Here is a 13,416-nt window from a genome sequence, read left to right as displayed (position 1 = left end):
TCCCTTGCTAAATGCCAGCAACTTTAACAGACAGGGTTACAGGATGAAAATGTTGAGAGAAATTGAGAAAAAGAGACTGGACTGAAGCTTATGGTAGCCTTTTTCTTTCTCCTTTATGCTGGACTATAGGATATCAAAAGGGTATCTCAGAGAAAGCACTCAGCTGATGGCCTGCAATTCAATGCCATTCTGCTTGCCCATTGGGACTTTCCACCACCATGTGATATTCATGGAAGAAAGCCTTGATATTTGTAAAGCTAGTCCTTACCCACTTTTGTCCTGTTTTACCCATGCATGTTGTATTCTGGCACTCAACCAAAAAGGTTTTTTTGCAACACCACTCCAATTCCACCTGACTACAGGGACTGCTTGTGTTTTAGACGGAAGTGTGATGTAAAAAGGCAGGATGGCAGCCAAGTATGCAATTTGCCTCCATTAAAAAAGATCTTCACTTTCAGAACTTCGTCATACAGACGTTCAAAACTCACATAAAATATGCCGTGAGCTTTTAAAATGCAGCACCATTTAAGTCATCTAAAAAAAGGTTTGAAATTTGAAACATCTCACATAGTCATAACTTCCATTGCAGACAGCAATGTGAGCACATCATATCCACCCATTAAATGCTTACATTATCAGCCTGATGGATAGAGAGGGAATGGGAAAAGAAATTTGACATTACAAGGGCAGGGAACGAAATCAGTGTAAGACAAGATCAAACTGGTATGCAGAATGAGAAAACAAAAAGGCCGACAAAGCTAAATTAAAATTAAAAAAGATGTTTACTCTCACATGCTCTGCATAAAAATGTAAATAGAGAGAACGCCAGAACTAGTTTGTTTTTCCCGAACTGATAGGAACATTCACCTTTTTTCTAAATAGCATGGCCACAATTTTGAGTGACAATTCCTGTTTTTAAAACACCACTTCACGTACGGAACTCCACACTGATAAGTCACCTGCTGGCTGCACTATAAGCAGATTTATTTTTTTTACTCAGATGTTGATGGGGTTGAAGAACAGTTAATTTAATCTCTAAGTAATTGTCTTTAACGGAACCAGCAAATGATTGATTACGCTTTCACACGCTTTTTGCTCAATATGATTTTATTGCTTACTGAACTGCATTTTCCCCCGTGTTAATTGTGGTTGGAGCATCCATCTTGCTTACTGGACAGAACATTATGAGTGATTACTTCATGATGTTACAGGAGCATATTTATGCATGGCATATAAATCAACAACAAAGCCAATAGAGCAGTAGTATCAGAAGCTGACCAGACGTCTAACTGGGTCTGTGTGTAACTGGGTCAGAAAACATCACTGTACAATTACACTGATGACCAGTCACACTTATATATTTAAATATATATGCCCTTATTAGAGAGCTAAAAGCAAGTAACTATGATCATGTGATTTTATAATAGCCTACTCAATGTATCTAAAACTAACCCCAACAGCATCAGATGTCTTCTTATGTTCCATACAACATACAACACAAGAAGATCACTGTACTTAATTACGGAATTAAGGAATTAATTAGTAGTAGTAGCAATAGATAGACATCATTTTGGTCTTGGCCTCAGGAAATCCTTTAAAACCCTGTGTCACTCTAGTCATACTGCTTATTTAATACAGTAAACACAGAGGGACACAAAGTACTGTCTGTCTTCAAGTTTCTGGCAGCTTACAGTGCCCTCTGCAAACCTTAGGCCCACATGTAGATGATCCACTTTCTAAGGCTTTCTACAGGGCCATCTTATTCAGTTAGAATCTGACAATTGCGTTCAAACACCCTGACTGGAGTTGGGGTGAAGCTGACGGCTAATGGCGAATGACAGCTCAAACTAAGGAGGAAGAGCTTTTTTAAAACTATGGTAAAATATGGTTAATAAAAGAACAGGGCCTTAGTGAGACTTGATAAAGTACACATCTTCTGTATTAGAACAGAGCACATTCTTTCAAAGTAACACAGCCTATTTTATTGGCTGAGATATACTGACTGTAACACTGCAACATCTACTCATGACAATTCATATGCACTCAGGAGCTTTTCTGTCTGAGTGGATAGAGCAGTTAAGTGTCCTGCAATTAAACTGATGCACAGGAATGTGCATACTTCCCATGAGACTATATCATAAAATGCATTCCCTTGGACCAATTATGAGAGCATGATATACTTGCACTAAAACCAGCTTTAAGGACACTCCCACACTCCGACTTCCACAGACAACAATAATACTGCTCCTGCACGTGTCCAGGTCTGTGCATTCACCAATTAAGTCGTGTTTCTATTGTATGTGGCCAATTTATTCGTGAGATACGGTTATGAGAAAACTAACTTTCATAATGCACTAAATATAGTTTTAGCAACAGTTTATTCATGGTTCTATGAGCCATGTTATCTGTACACACAGAACAGCAGTAAAGCTAATTAGCAGCTTACTGTCCATCCTTAATGATAAAAATATAGTCTGTATCTATAATTATTTCATAATATAAATTTACATAAATACCTCACCAAGAGAAGGGATTAATTGGTTAATTTGTGTGCCAAACACTGTGAATTGAGGATTGCAATTATATGATCATTAGTGTTCTATCTTTCTATGTTAGAAAAGCAAATATTTATATTATGTGACTTTTCCACATCCTTTTAAATTTGCTGCCAAATTTCACCATCTGGTTAGCAGAAACATTACCTCAAAATGCTCTCTATAATGAACCTTTTGGGGGAAGTGATAGGAATAATGACAATTAAGCAAGAGGAGAGTGGGAGGAAGGTGGAGAAAGAGAGAGAGAAAGAGAGAGAGAGAGAGAGAGAGAGAGAGAGAGAGAAAGAGAGACAGAGAGGTCATAAAGTGTCTGTCTTTTGGAGCATGGTTAAAATTGGATAAACACAATTCAATAGTGGGGACTGAATTCCTGTGAAAGGACAGAGATAGAGATCTTTCCATCCACAGAAATCAAATTACATCACCCCACACATCCAGGGTCTGATTGGAGCCTTTTATTTTTTATCTTGTTTGATAAAATAAAGATGGATGTATAGTGGCAGGAGTCGGGTCTCCAAAGCCCTCACCACACCCAGGACCAACACTGCACCACCAAAGTTCCTTCAGTAAACCTCTCACATACACTCATCCAATTGGATTGAACACACTGCTCCCTGCTTATGCTTTTTGGACTTGATCAGAATGCCCTTCAGCGTCTTAGTTTCAAGATAAGATATTGCCATACAATTGGATTTGCCACAAAAAAATCTCAATTCCAGTATTAAAGGCACACTTAACAATAAAGTCACACACAACACAAAAACACAGTCACACATCTCAGTATCTCTTTGGAGCCTTATTAGGATGCATGTAGTGACAAGTGGGGACAGAATCTTAACAGTGGTGTATCAACACAAGTTCAGGGCCAGCATCAGATAAATACGCTATGTGTGATAATGTCTGCAAATGTGTGTGTGTGTGTGTGTGTGTGTGTGTGTGTGTGTGTGTGTGTGTGTGTGTGTGTGTGTGTGTGTGTGTGTTTTCCTTGCTTGCCTTTCAGGTCCAAATAAAAGCATTGAAATGTGTTTGTGAAGTGTTAGTGACAAATCTAAAAGCATGTTAAACCAGAGTAGACCTACTATAGCACCCAGACAGAGCCGAGGTAACTGTTACTGTTTAAACAGACCATCTGAACACACAGCTCTCTTGACACCATCATTCAAGATGCCTTTTTTCACCTTGTCAGGAGTTTTAAGCTCACTGATAAACACACAGGCATAAAGATGGTGGGGGGTGCAACGGATGAAACAGTGACATTTAAAAGGGATGCACACACAGCAAGCTCAAAGCACAGAGAAGAGAGAGGAGAGAGGAGAGCAACTGCTACCTACACACCTGCAGTGCAGTGCTAGGTCACACTTATCAATCTACAGTACTACACACACACACACACACACTGACACATAACTTATCTTCCATTCATCTGTCAGATCCTGTTCTGTACTGCTAATTAATACATCTCATGGCTTGACATTATGACCTTTAGTATGTGAATAACTGAAGGGTAGAAGAGGACTGATGGGTAGAAGAGGACTGAGGTTTTTGTTGCACACCACAGTTTAATCCATCACCTTTACTGGAGAATGGATTGGGAGCTGATAGACGAACGTAATTGCTTAAACAAATGAGACAAAAACAAAAACGGAAATTCCATACTAGCCATTTTCCACAGATTCAACTTCACTCTCAAACTTGAAGCCTACAGTACATGATGACATCAAACTTGAAGCCTACATGATGACACATTGGTTGGGGCAGCCGTGGCCCACTGGTTAGCACTCTGGACTTGTAACCGGAGGGTTGCCGGTTCGAGCCCCGACCAGTGGGCCGCGGCTGAAGTGCCCTTGAGCAAGGCACCTAACCCCTCACTGCTCCCCGAGCACCGCCGTTGTAGCAGGCAGTTCACTGCGCCGGGATAAGTGTGTGCTTCACCTCACTGTGTGTTCACTGTGTGCTGTTTGTGTTTCACTAATTCACCGATTGGGTTAAATACAGAGACCAAATTTCCCTCATGGGATCAAAAAAGTATATATACTTATATTTATATACTTATATAAGTTAAGATAGACAATATACACCCATACACCTTCTATAGACTAGAGACATAAAGATTATGATGTACATTGGACTCACCAACTTACATTGTATTACAATCACATGATCATAACTGATATTAGAGTTGGGCACCTCTTGTCTGGTACAGAGGAGAGGTCGAGTTCTGTCAAAGGGTTGCCAGCATATCCTGCAATGTCCTATAAGCCCAGCAGGGGGTGTCTCCAAGACTAAACCTTCCCCAATTGTGTACTCCAACACAATGAACCTGTAGGCTTATGAGGACACTGGAATTAAGATGGAATCTATCCCCCTATATTCCCTGACCAGTAGACAGATGATATAACCACTGGACATCACATGTATGGCTGTTTGTTTTTAGCACACTAAAAGAGTAGCCTATTACAGTTTCATGAGTTAGCCTGTTAGCATGTTCGCCTAACATAGAGGATTTGAGTGTAATCCAGTGAACTGGTTTTTTTTCAATCAGTGTAAAGGATCAATACTGATTCCTCAGGGGGCTTGGTGATGGGTGAAAGAGGATCATTTAATTGATTGGCAAGGAGCTTTTGGCTGGAGTAGGCTACTCGATTACACCAGCATTGCTTTGCTCTAACTAGATTTCTGAACAGGGAGAAAAATGCACACATGCACATGCGCGCACACACACACACACACACACACACACACACACACACACACACACACACACACACACACACACACTATTATCAATGTCACATAATGTACAGTACGAGACTAGGGTCATAGCCTGCAGTTACAGCTTTATTACCACTGCTTTGTCTCCAGCCAAGACAATGGAAAATATAGCTCACCCCAGTCTACACACATGCACACACACTTGCACACACACACACACACACATGCTTGCACACACCCACACACTTGCTCACACACACACACACACACACACACACACACACACACACACACACACACGAGCGCGCGCGCTTGCACACACCCACACGCTTGCACACGCTTGCACACACACACACACACACACACACACACACACACACACACACACACACACACACACACACACACACTTCCTACTCCTCCGCCCTTTGTTATCTTTATATATTCATGCATTCGCCCCACAACCCTCTGCAGTCTCCTGGTGCTATAATGCAGCCAGTTGGGGTAATGAGGCTCAGAGGCACCTGCTCTGCGCCTGCTGTGTGCAGACACAAACACAAACACACACGCATGTGTCTGTGTGTGTTTGTGAGCAAACAAACACACCCCTTCTCACCTTCTTTCAGACGTGCACAACAGAAATGATTCTGACCAGACCCCTGTGTGTATGGGGGTTTCTTTGTGTGAGCTTGTGCGGTGGGAATATGTGTGCAAATGTGTGATTGAGTGTTCAGTTCAGTTCAGTTCAGTTCAGTTCAGTTCATTCTTTGTCCCAAAAAGGGCAATTTGTATGCAGCAGTATGCACATGAAATACATACAACACAACATACATACAGCCTGAGTTAAAGAATAAATAGTTGCAGAATTGTGTTGGAGTAATAATAAAAGTAATAAAACAACTACAAGAAATAAAAACAATAAATAATAATAATAATGATAATAATAATAATAATAATAAAGATAAAATAAATAAAAATAAACAAAGGGGGTCACTAATATCAACAAGGGCTATCGCCTTCTCTTAGCTCAGTTGAGTGCCAGAATGGAAAGAGGAATAAAAGAGTTTTTGTGTATTTGTTTACAGTAAGAGCCATGGGGGTGCTAAAACGTAAACGTAAAAGCGCATTTTTATTCTTGGTAGTGAGGTTTCCATACCAGCAGATGATAGAGAATGCCAGGACAGACTCAATAAAGGCTGTGTAGAACAAAGTCATTAATGTTTTGTCCACCTGGAAGTTTCCTGAGTGCAAAGAGTCGTTCTTGGCCTCTCTTACACACAAAAGCAGTGTTCAGGTCGAATTTAAAGGGACACCAGGCAACGTTTTCGTGTTAATTAATCATCTTCGTAAGTCGGTATATGGTTAAATGACTCATTACAGGGCGAATGAAGACTCTCTCGCCCACCCCTACTGCCTATAGGAAGAGTATCCCGCTTGCAAGTTCAGTATATCGTACCAGCCGACCTTCAGTCTCACAAAGTCTCAGACATTGCGAGAAGCAGGATCAGTTTACATCGTGCATCCACAGCACAGAGGCAGGCTAACGAAAGGCTAGTAATTGTTGCAAACGTGTGTATAATGGCACAGCATGAGAAGAATCAGCGAAAACCCTTGACGGAAGATGCAAAGAAAAGGAAAAGAGCTTCAGACCGAGCAAGGGCTCGCACACGTATCGACACGTATAGACGCTAGGGGGAGTTTCATAGAGAAAAAGCATCAGGCACCATGTCTATGTCTTGGCCCTTGATAACACTGCAGGGGACATTGGGAATACATCTGAAATCAATGGACATATCCTTAGTTTTTGTAATGTTTAGATGAAGGAAGGCATTCTCACACCAGGCAACAAAATCATCAATCAGAGAAGGTTGACAATAACCCTCACCCTCTAACATCTCTGAGTGAGAAAATCCAGTATCCAGCATATAAGATCAGATCAAGGTTAAAATGACTGAGTAATTTCTTAGTTAGCAGAAAAGGTTGTATGGTGTTGAAGGCAGAAAGAGTAGCCTAGCATGATTCCCACTCCCCTCTAGATGCTTGCAAGCAAACAAACACACCATCTCTCTCCTCTCCTGAAATGAACACAACAGAAATGCCTTGGACCTGTGTGTAAGTGCAATTATTGGTGTATATATGTGTGAGTGTCTGTGTTTTTTTCTCATTGAGTAAAGTAATGCCCAACTGGATCTCAGCCATCCAAGCCAACAGCCTCCCCGCTAGCTCAGTGAATCTCCATCCACTCTCGGACACAATCCCCAAATCAAACGCCCCCAACCCCTCTTCATATGTTCCCTATGCCCAGGCTCACTGCTAAACCCAAATGCTCATTTCTCGAGAATACCAACTGAGAGGTGAGAGAGAGAGAAAGGTGAGCAGAGCTTGTAGCCTAAAAGCATCCCTTTGACATGCGCGCAGTACGTCCCACCGAGCGCTTCCAACATGCACGTTTCCTGTGTGTTTGTGCTGACGTACCTAGTGGTGTGAAAGCGACCTTGTTGTTTCTCTTTCATCACTGCCTCATTCTCTCCTCCCCATTCCCCCCTTCTCCAGCCGTATCCATCCCCCGTCCCAGCGTCAATAAATTATTCCATCCGCAACCCCCAGCACCCTCCCCTTCCAAGTGAGCAGCATTTCCTTTGTCCCTCTCCCCCTCTTGTTCTCTCTCTCTCACACACACACACACACATGCAGGCATACTCTCTCTCTCTCTCTCTCTCTCTCTCTCTCTCTCTCACACACACACACACACATACACACAGACAGCAAGAGAGGGAGAGAGAGAGACACACTGTATACACACATATATACAGACACACATGCACATGCAAGAATACTCTCTGTCACTCTCTCTCACACACACACACACACACACACACAGAGGCACATCCCTACACACTGCAGTCAGTCAGTTAAGGTCTTCCCTGCACTGCAACAGAGCTCCAACCTCCATTTCAGCTGCACAGGGGCGTCTGCACTAAATCAGCCGGCTGATTGAGGAGAGCTTCCGTCGGGTCTCTCCCAGACTTTATCAGCACCCATCAGCACTGGGCATCTTTATGTTCTCACCCCTGATTTACTACCTGCCTATTTATCTCCTCCTGTACACTTTGTTTCCACATGCACCACACTCCCTTTCAGGCATCTCCTCACGGGGACATAGGAAGAATACTAGATGGTGATTTTTCAAGTGTTCCTTTATTGTTATATTTTAAAGCGATCAACTGGTAAATGAGGCAAGGGTGTAGACTTATATCCAGGCCATTTTATGGCCATGAAGGGATTGCTTGGAGTGACCCTTTCAGACATCAACTTGTAAAGAAAGATGCTTTCAACAACAGGATCATGGGTTTGATACCCGAAACACATCAACACAATACTATACGTTACTTTGCATAAAAAAATACAATAAATGAATAAATTGAGTAAATGTAAACGTATCATTGAACACTATATGTCAGCCCACTGTGGTTGCTACTTCATGGTGTTCCCTGTGTTGTTGTGGTCAGACCAAACGTCCCGAGGCCACTCTATAGATGTTACTCATTCATCTTTATCCATCAATGCGGCGCAGACAGGCAGGAGAAATGCATTAGCTTGGGTCTGGCCAGGGGTGGAGCAGATAAAAGATCCTCCACCTGCAAAAAACATGGGCTCTGTGGAGTATTTCCTTTTGAAGTATGGTTCCTTGTGTGGTCGCTATTTTTCATTGTAAGACTTATCTGATGTTTCTTTCTTATGCTCCTGATGCAGTTTTTCTATTTGGGTTATAGATCATGACAAATCCTGCCTCTCACTACCAAGCAAGTAGGAACTGAATGGTTATGTGGCCACATCTTCAGTTTGTCATACATATCAGGTAGTGTATATAGCTGATATTATTTTCTGATAGTAGACCATACTTTATCATGTCTTTCTGGGCAATATAATGAAGATTAGTTGGATGCTTCCATAAAACAATCTATTATTCATTAATGAAAGATGGAAACTACTGCAACCTTAAAAGTGTGCAACACAGGTCTACTATATATTATACAAATGTTATTTGCTTGTATATTTCTGCATTTATTTCTATGTATTTAATGGTCTTAACTATGCACAACAGATATTTACTTTGGGACTTTCCACACTATACGTAATTAACAGAGGTGACACCAGGTGAAATTGAAATGGAGTGTTATGGCATTTATTTATATCTGGCACTTTTTGCATAATCTGCTGATGTGAGGGTGATAATACACCCCTGCTGTGCGTCGCTTTACATAAAAGCACCAGCATAACGCACAAAATGCAAATCTATGTAAATGAGCAGCATGCTTGTAAACTGCTTACTAATACAGGTCACATTGCTACATAGATGACAAAAAAACCTGCAGTAATGACATGGTATCCATGGTTACCATGTACATTGACTTTATGTGCAGCCATTTCATATAAGACATACACCCCCTTGACTGCAACTTACACTAATTGTAGAGGAGACAGACGAATGATTATGGGGGAAATGTCCTTATGGAGGAGTCAAAGACTGTGCTCAGTGTCGGTGTGTAGCCTTTGTGTGTGTGTGTGTGAGAGAGAGAGAGAGAGAGAGAGAGAGAGAGAGAGAGAGAAGCCATTCTCCCTTTTGACCTTCTGCTATGGCAGCCACCCCCCTCCACGCTTGCCCCCACACTGTCCTGGTGATGGGTTGGGCTAACGACAGTTCCGCCATAGCCGCAGAAGCGTGATTAATTAGTAGGAGGAGAGGCAGCTTCGAGTCCACACAAACAAAAGCGGAAAATATGCAATTAGGAAATGAGAGGCTCAGAGAGAGGGGGAACAGAGAGAGAGAGAGAAGAGAGAAAAACAGAGAGAGTGATAGGGAGAGAAGAGAGAATGTAGTGACAGAGAGCGCAGGAGGGAGAACAAAAGAGAGAGGATGGAGAGAACAGGGGAAAGAACATTGAGATAGATAGCGAAAGAGTGAGAGAGGCGGTGGGGGGGGGAATATAAAAGGTGAGAGGAGAGATAAAAAAGGAGATAGAGAAGAAAGTGTAAGACTGAGACAAAGAAAGAGTGGAGAGAGGGAGAGAAAGAGTGGAGAGAGGGAGAGAAAGAGTGGAGAGAGGGAGAGCATTTAATAGGCAGACAAGATTCACAGATGAGATGAGATAGGGCTAATCCTTCCATCTATGCTCAATTATGAAGAGCCACCAATACTAAGACCAGCGCCACCCAGACAAGGGAGAGATGCAATACGCCCCTTGACACGCTGCCTGCAAGTCTGATACACAGTCACACACAGATGCATCTAGGCAAAAAGGACATGGGACATGGCCAGTATACTGTAGATGGACAGGACATCACCACTGATTTCATAATGCCAAAATGGAATGCCATAAAGCGTCTCTACACTGAATGTATCGATAATTACATGATGTACATAATGAATAAATTAAGTGACTGGTTTATGTTAAAGTTTATGTTGATGTAATCATCTAAGCCATGCGTTACAGTATCTGAAGGGAACTGTAATGTAATTTTTCTTAAAGCTTATCAATTTGAAACTTCTTTTCTGATCTATTGCCATATAACTTGTGACTCATGGCCCTTTGACATATGATGTACAATACAGTATGTTTATCATCTGAGACGTGACCATAGGCCACAGTGCTTTGAATGGAATGGCCGTGGACGTGTGTGTGGCTAACAGATGACATGTGGACAGAGAAGAGACAGGATGAATGACTGATGCATGCTGGGAAATGCTGGTGATGGATCCATGCAGTATGGTAGCTGAAGGCTGAGGACACGAGGGAAGGGCTCCTTCATTTACACCTCAGTCCTACAAGACCAGACTTAACACACACACACACACACACACACACACACACACACACACACACACACACACACACACACACACACACACACAAACACACACACACACACACACATCCACATCCACTTTTTTATGAAGTCACTTTTTCAAGGGGACTGGGAAATGGCTTGAATCAACATGAGGACACACCACATATAAATGGTGCAATCCAACAGTTTTAGTGTGAAGAGTCTATAAGTGTAAAACCAGACGTATAGATCACGAGTGCAGACCAGACACCTTTAGCGGTCTGTGAGGGGCTATATCCAGTCCCAGCGGAGAGAATCAAGGGCAGCTCTAAAGGCCATAAAACAGGAGAGAGAGCCAGAGCGGGTTATGTGGCCTGCCATTACTGGAGAGGTCAACATGAGGGGACTGAAGTCCATCTCTCTCTCTCTCTCTCTCTCTCTCTCTCTCTCTCTCTCTCTCACACACACACTCTCTTTCACACACACACACACACACACACACACACACACACACACACACACACACACACACACACACACACACACACACACACACCAAGATATTCCCCACAAAGTCACACACTCTGACCCTATGGTTCAATTGAATCTATTATTTCATTATCAAGACCACCACCAGTACAGTCAATAGCCTAATATAACCATGACCATCTAAATCAGTTTGTATCAAAACCTAAATTAATTCATTACTTTTCTGCTTGACTGTAGAGACACTAACTGTAATTGGTAGAGACAGTAGATAAAAGGGACTGCTTTCCTTGAAGATGGAGAAAGGCTCTTGACAACTTCTGGGATAACCTGCATTGCAAGTCATTGATGAAACAGTGATAAAATATGTTATAGTAGAGTTAAATCACAGTCTCCTTTGCTTCTTTCAATTCATCTAATAAAATTCCTTTGGTGACAAATCCCATTGAAATATCTTTAAATTGATATTGAAACCTAACACAGAGTACAATGAAATATGTGATAGCTCAGTCTTGCTTACAAATGGCAAACGATACTTCTCAACCCTCTAACATAATGCTTCATTAGAGTTTGCTGTAAAGCACAGTCGGTGTTCTGAAGACCTCCACAGCTGATACAGCACTTCACAGTAAGAGGAGCCCACTTCACATCACTTGCAAAGCACAGGCTTCATAACAAAGAGACCGAGGAGCACACTTCTACAGACTTCCTCAGGACTGTATGCTCACAGCCAGAGAATAAAGACCCATGATGTTTATTTGTTTTCATTGTAGGGCAGGGCTGGGAAGCCTATAGCTGTTTTGACAAAGGGGATTTTGAGCACTGTGAAAATATAGGCTGCTGAATAACAAGCAATAATCTACTGGTGAGGAAAGACGAGGTGCTGATGGTGACTCTGAGGAAAGATTGTTATAAATAAGAAGAAAGATAGAGTAATAAACCCTGTGGACTCAGACAAGCAGTAAGCAAGTGGAGAGACTGATGCATATGGAAATGTTGGATAGACCTGTGATTTCTTCCAATGACTATGCATGATAACATGACAAATGATGGAGATGGAGTTGAGGACTGTAAGACCAAAGGTCCTTGCAAAGCAGTTATATTCCACAAGAAGTCTTGGGGGACATAATGGTTCAACAAACACTACCTTTTCCTGATTTTAAATAGGGGGATGAACCCCACAGCTGAGATTGGTTGAGAGGGCTGCCTATCACTCCTGCACCAACTCAAATTGCATGAAAGGTAGGCTATAAGGTACGACAATTATCATTTCCCTCAGGTTTAGTCCAGTAATTTCACATACAGGTAAATCGGGTATTAATGCCTAAATAAGAAGATTGCCCCGTCGCGAATTAACTCCGTAACAAAATAATACTATGCACATCTCTTGTTCAAGAATCCGTAGCCCAGGCTAGTAGTTACACAAAGCTCGAGAGTCCGACAATGGCTCTAGTTACCAATGCACCTGCGCTATGTGCCGTTTAACCTGCAGTTACCTGTCATTGTTTTAGAGATAGCCTATAGGTGTCAATAATTCGCATTAAGGATTGAGACACTGTTGTTTTCAGTTGTTCACGCAGGAGAAAACAATTCAACCTACCATGTAGATAATCTCTAAAAAGGATAAACCATTTCCATCTCATTGTTGCCAATTCTAAAATGTAATTCTACAGTAGACCTTCACTGAGCTTAGGTAAGAAGCCAACAGCTTACCTTACATCCATGGCAACAAACACAATGCCAAGCGTATTCCACCTTCTGCAGCCGAGGTTGCAAACAACGCAACAGCTTTTTCAAAGACCAAAGAATATCAATAACAGAGAGACGCACACGC

The 13,416-nt window shown here is 42.0% G+C and overlaps 1 protein-coding gene across 3 annotated transcripts in view; it reads right to left on the bottom strand.

Moving 5' to 3' along the window:
- Positions 1-13,416, bottom strand: part of mtus2a (microtubule associated tumor suppressor candidate 2a) — a 49,033-nt gene extending 35,617 nt beyond the window's left edge. For 2 of the 3 annotated variants that reach the window (XM_042093703.1, XM_042093705.1), the window contains exon 1: positions 13,296-13,416. The gene's annotated coding sequence lies outside the window, so the exon portion shown is untranslated. Of the gene's footprint in view, positions 1-7,742; positions 7,772-13,295 lie in introns of those variants that run through there. The other variant, XM_042093704.1, reaches the window with a different exon arrangement.

The sequence above is a fragment of the Alosa sapidissima genome, chromosome 5 (genome assembly GCF_018492685.1).
Source record: "Alosa sapidissima isolate fAloSap1 chromosome 5, fAloSap1.pri, whole genome shotgun sequence".
Taxonomy (NCBI): Eukaryota; Metazoa; Chordata; class Actinopteri; order Clupeiformes; family Clupeidae; genus Alosa; species Alosa sapidissima.
Note: the sequence above shows the minus strand (reverse complement) of the source record. Positions and strands in the feature narration are given on the sequence as shown.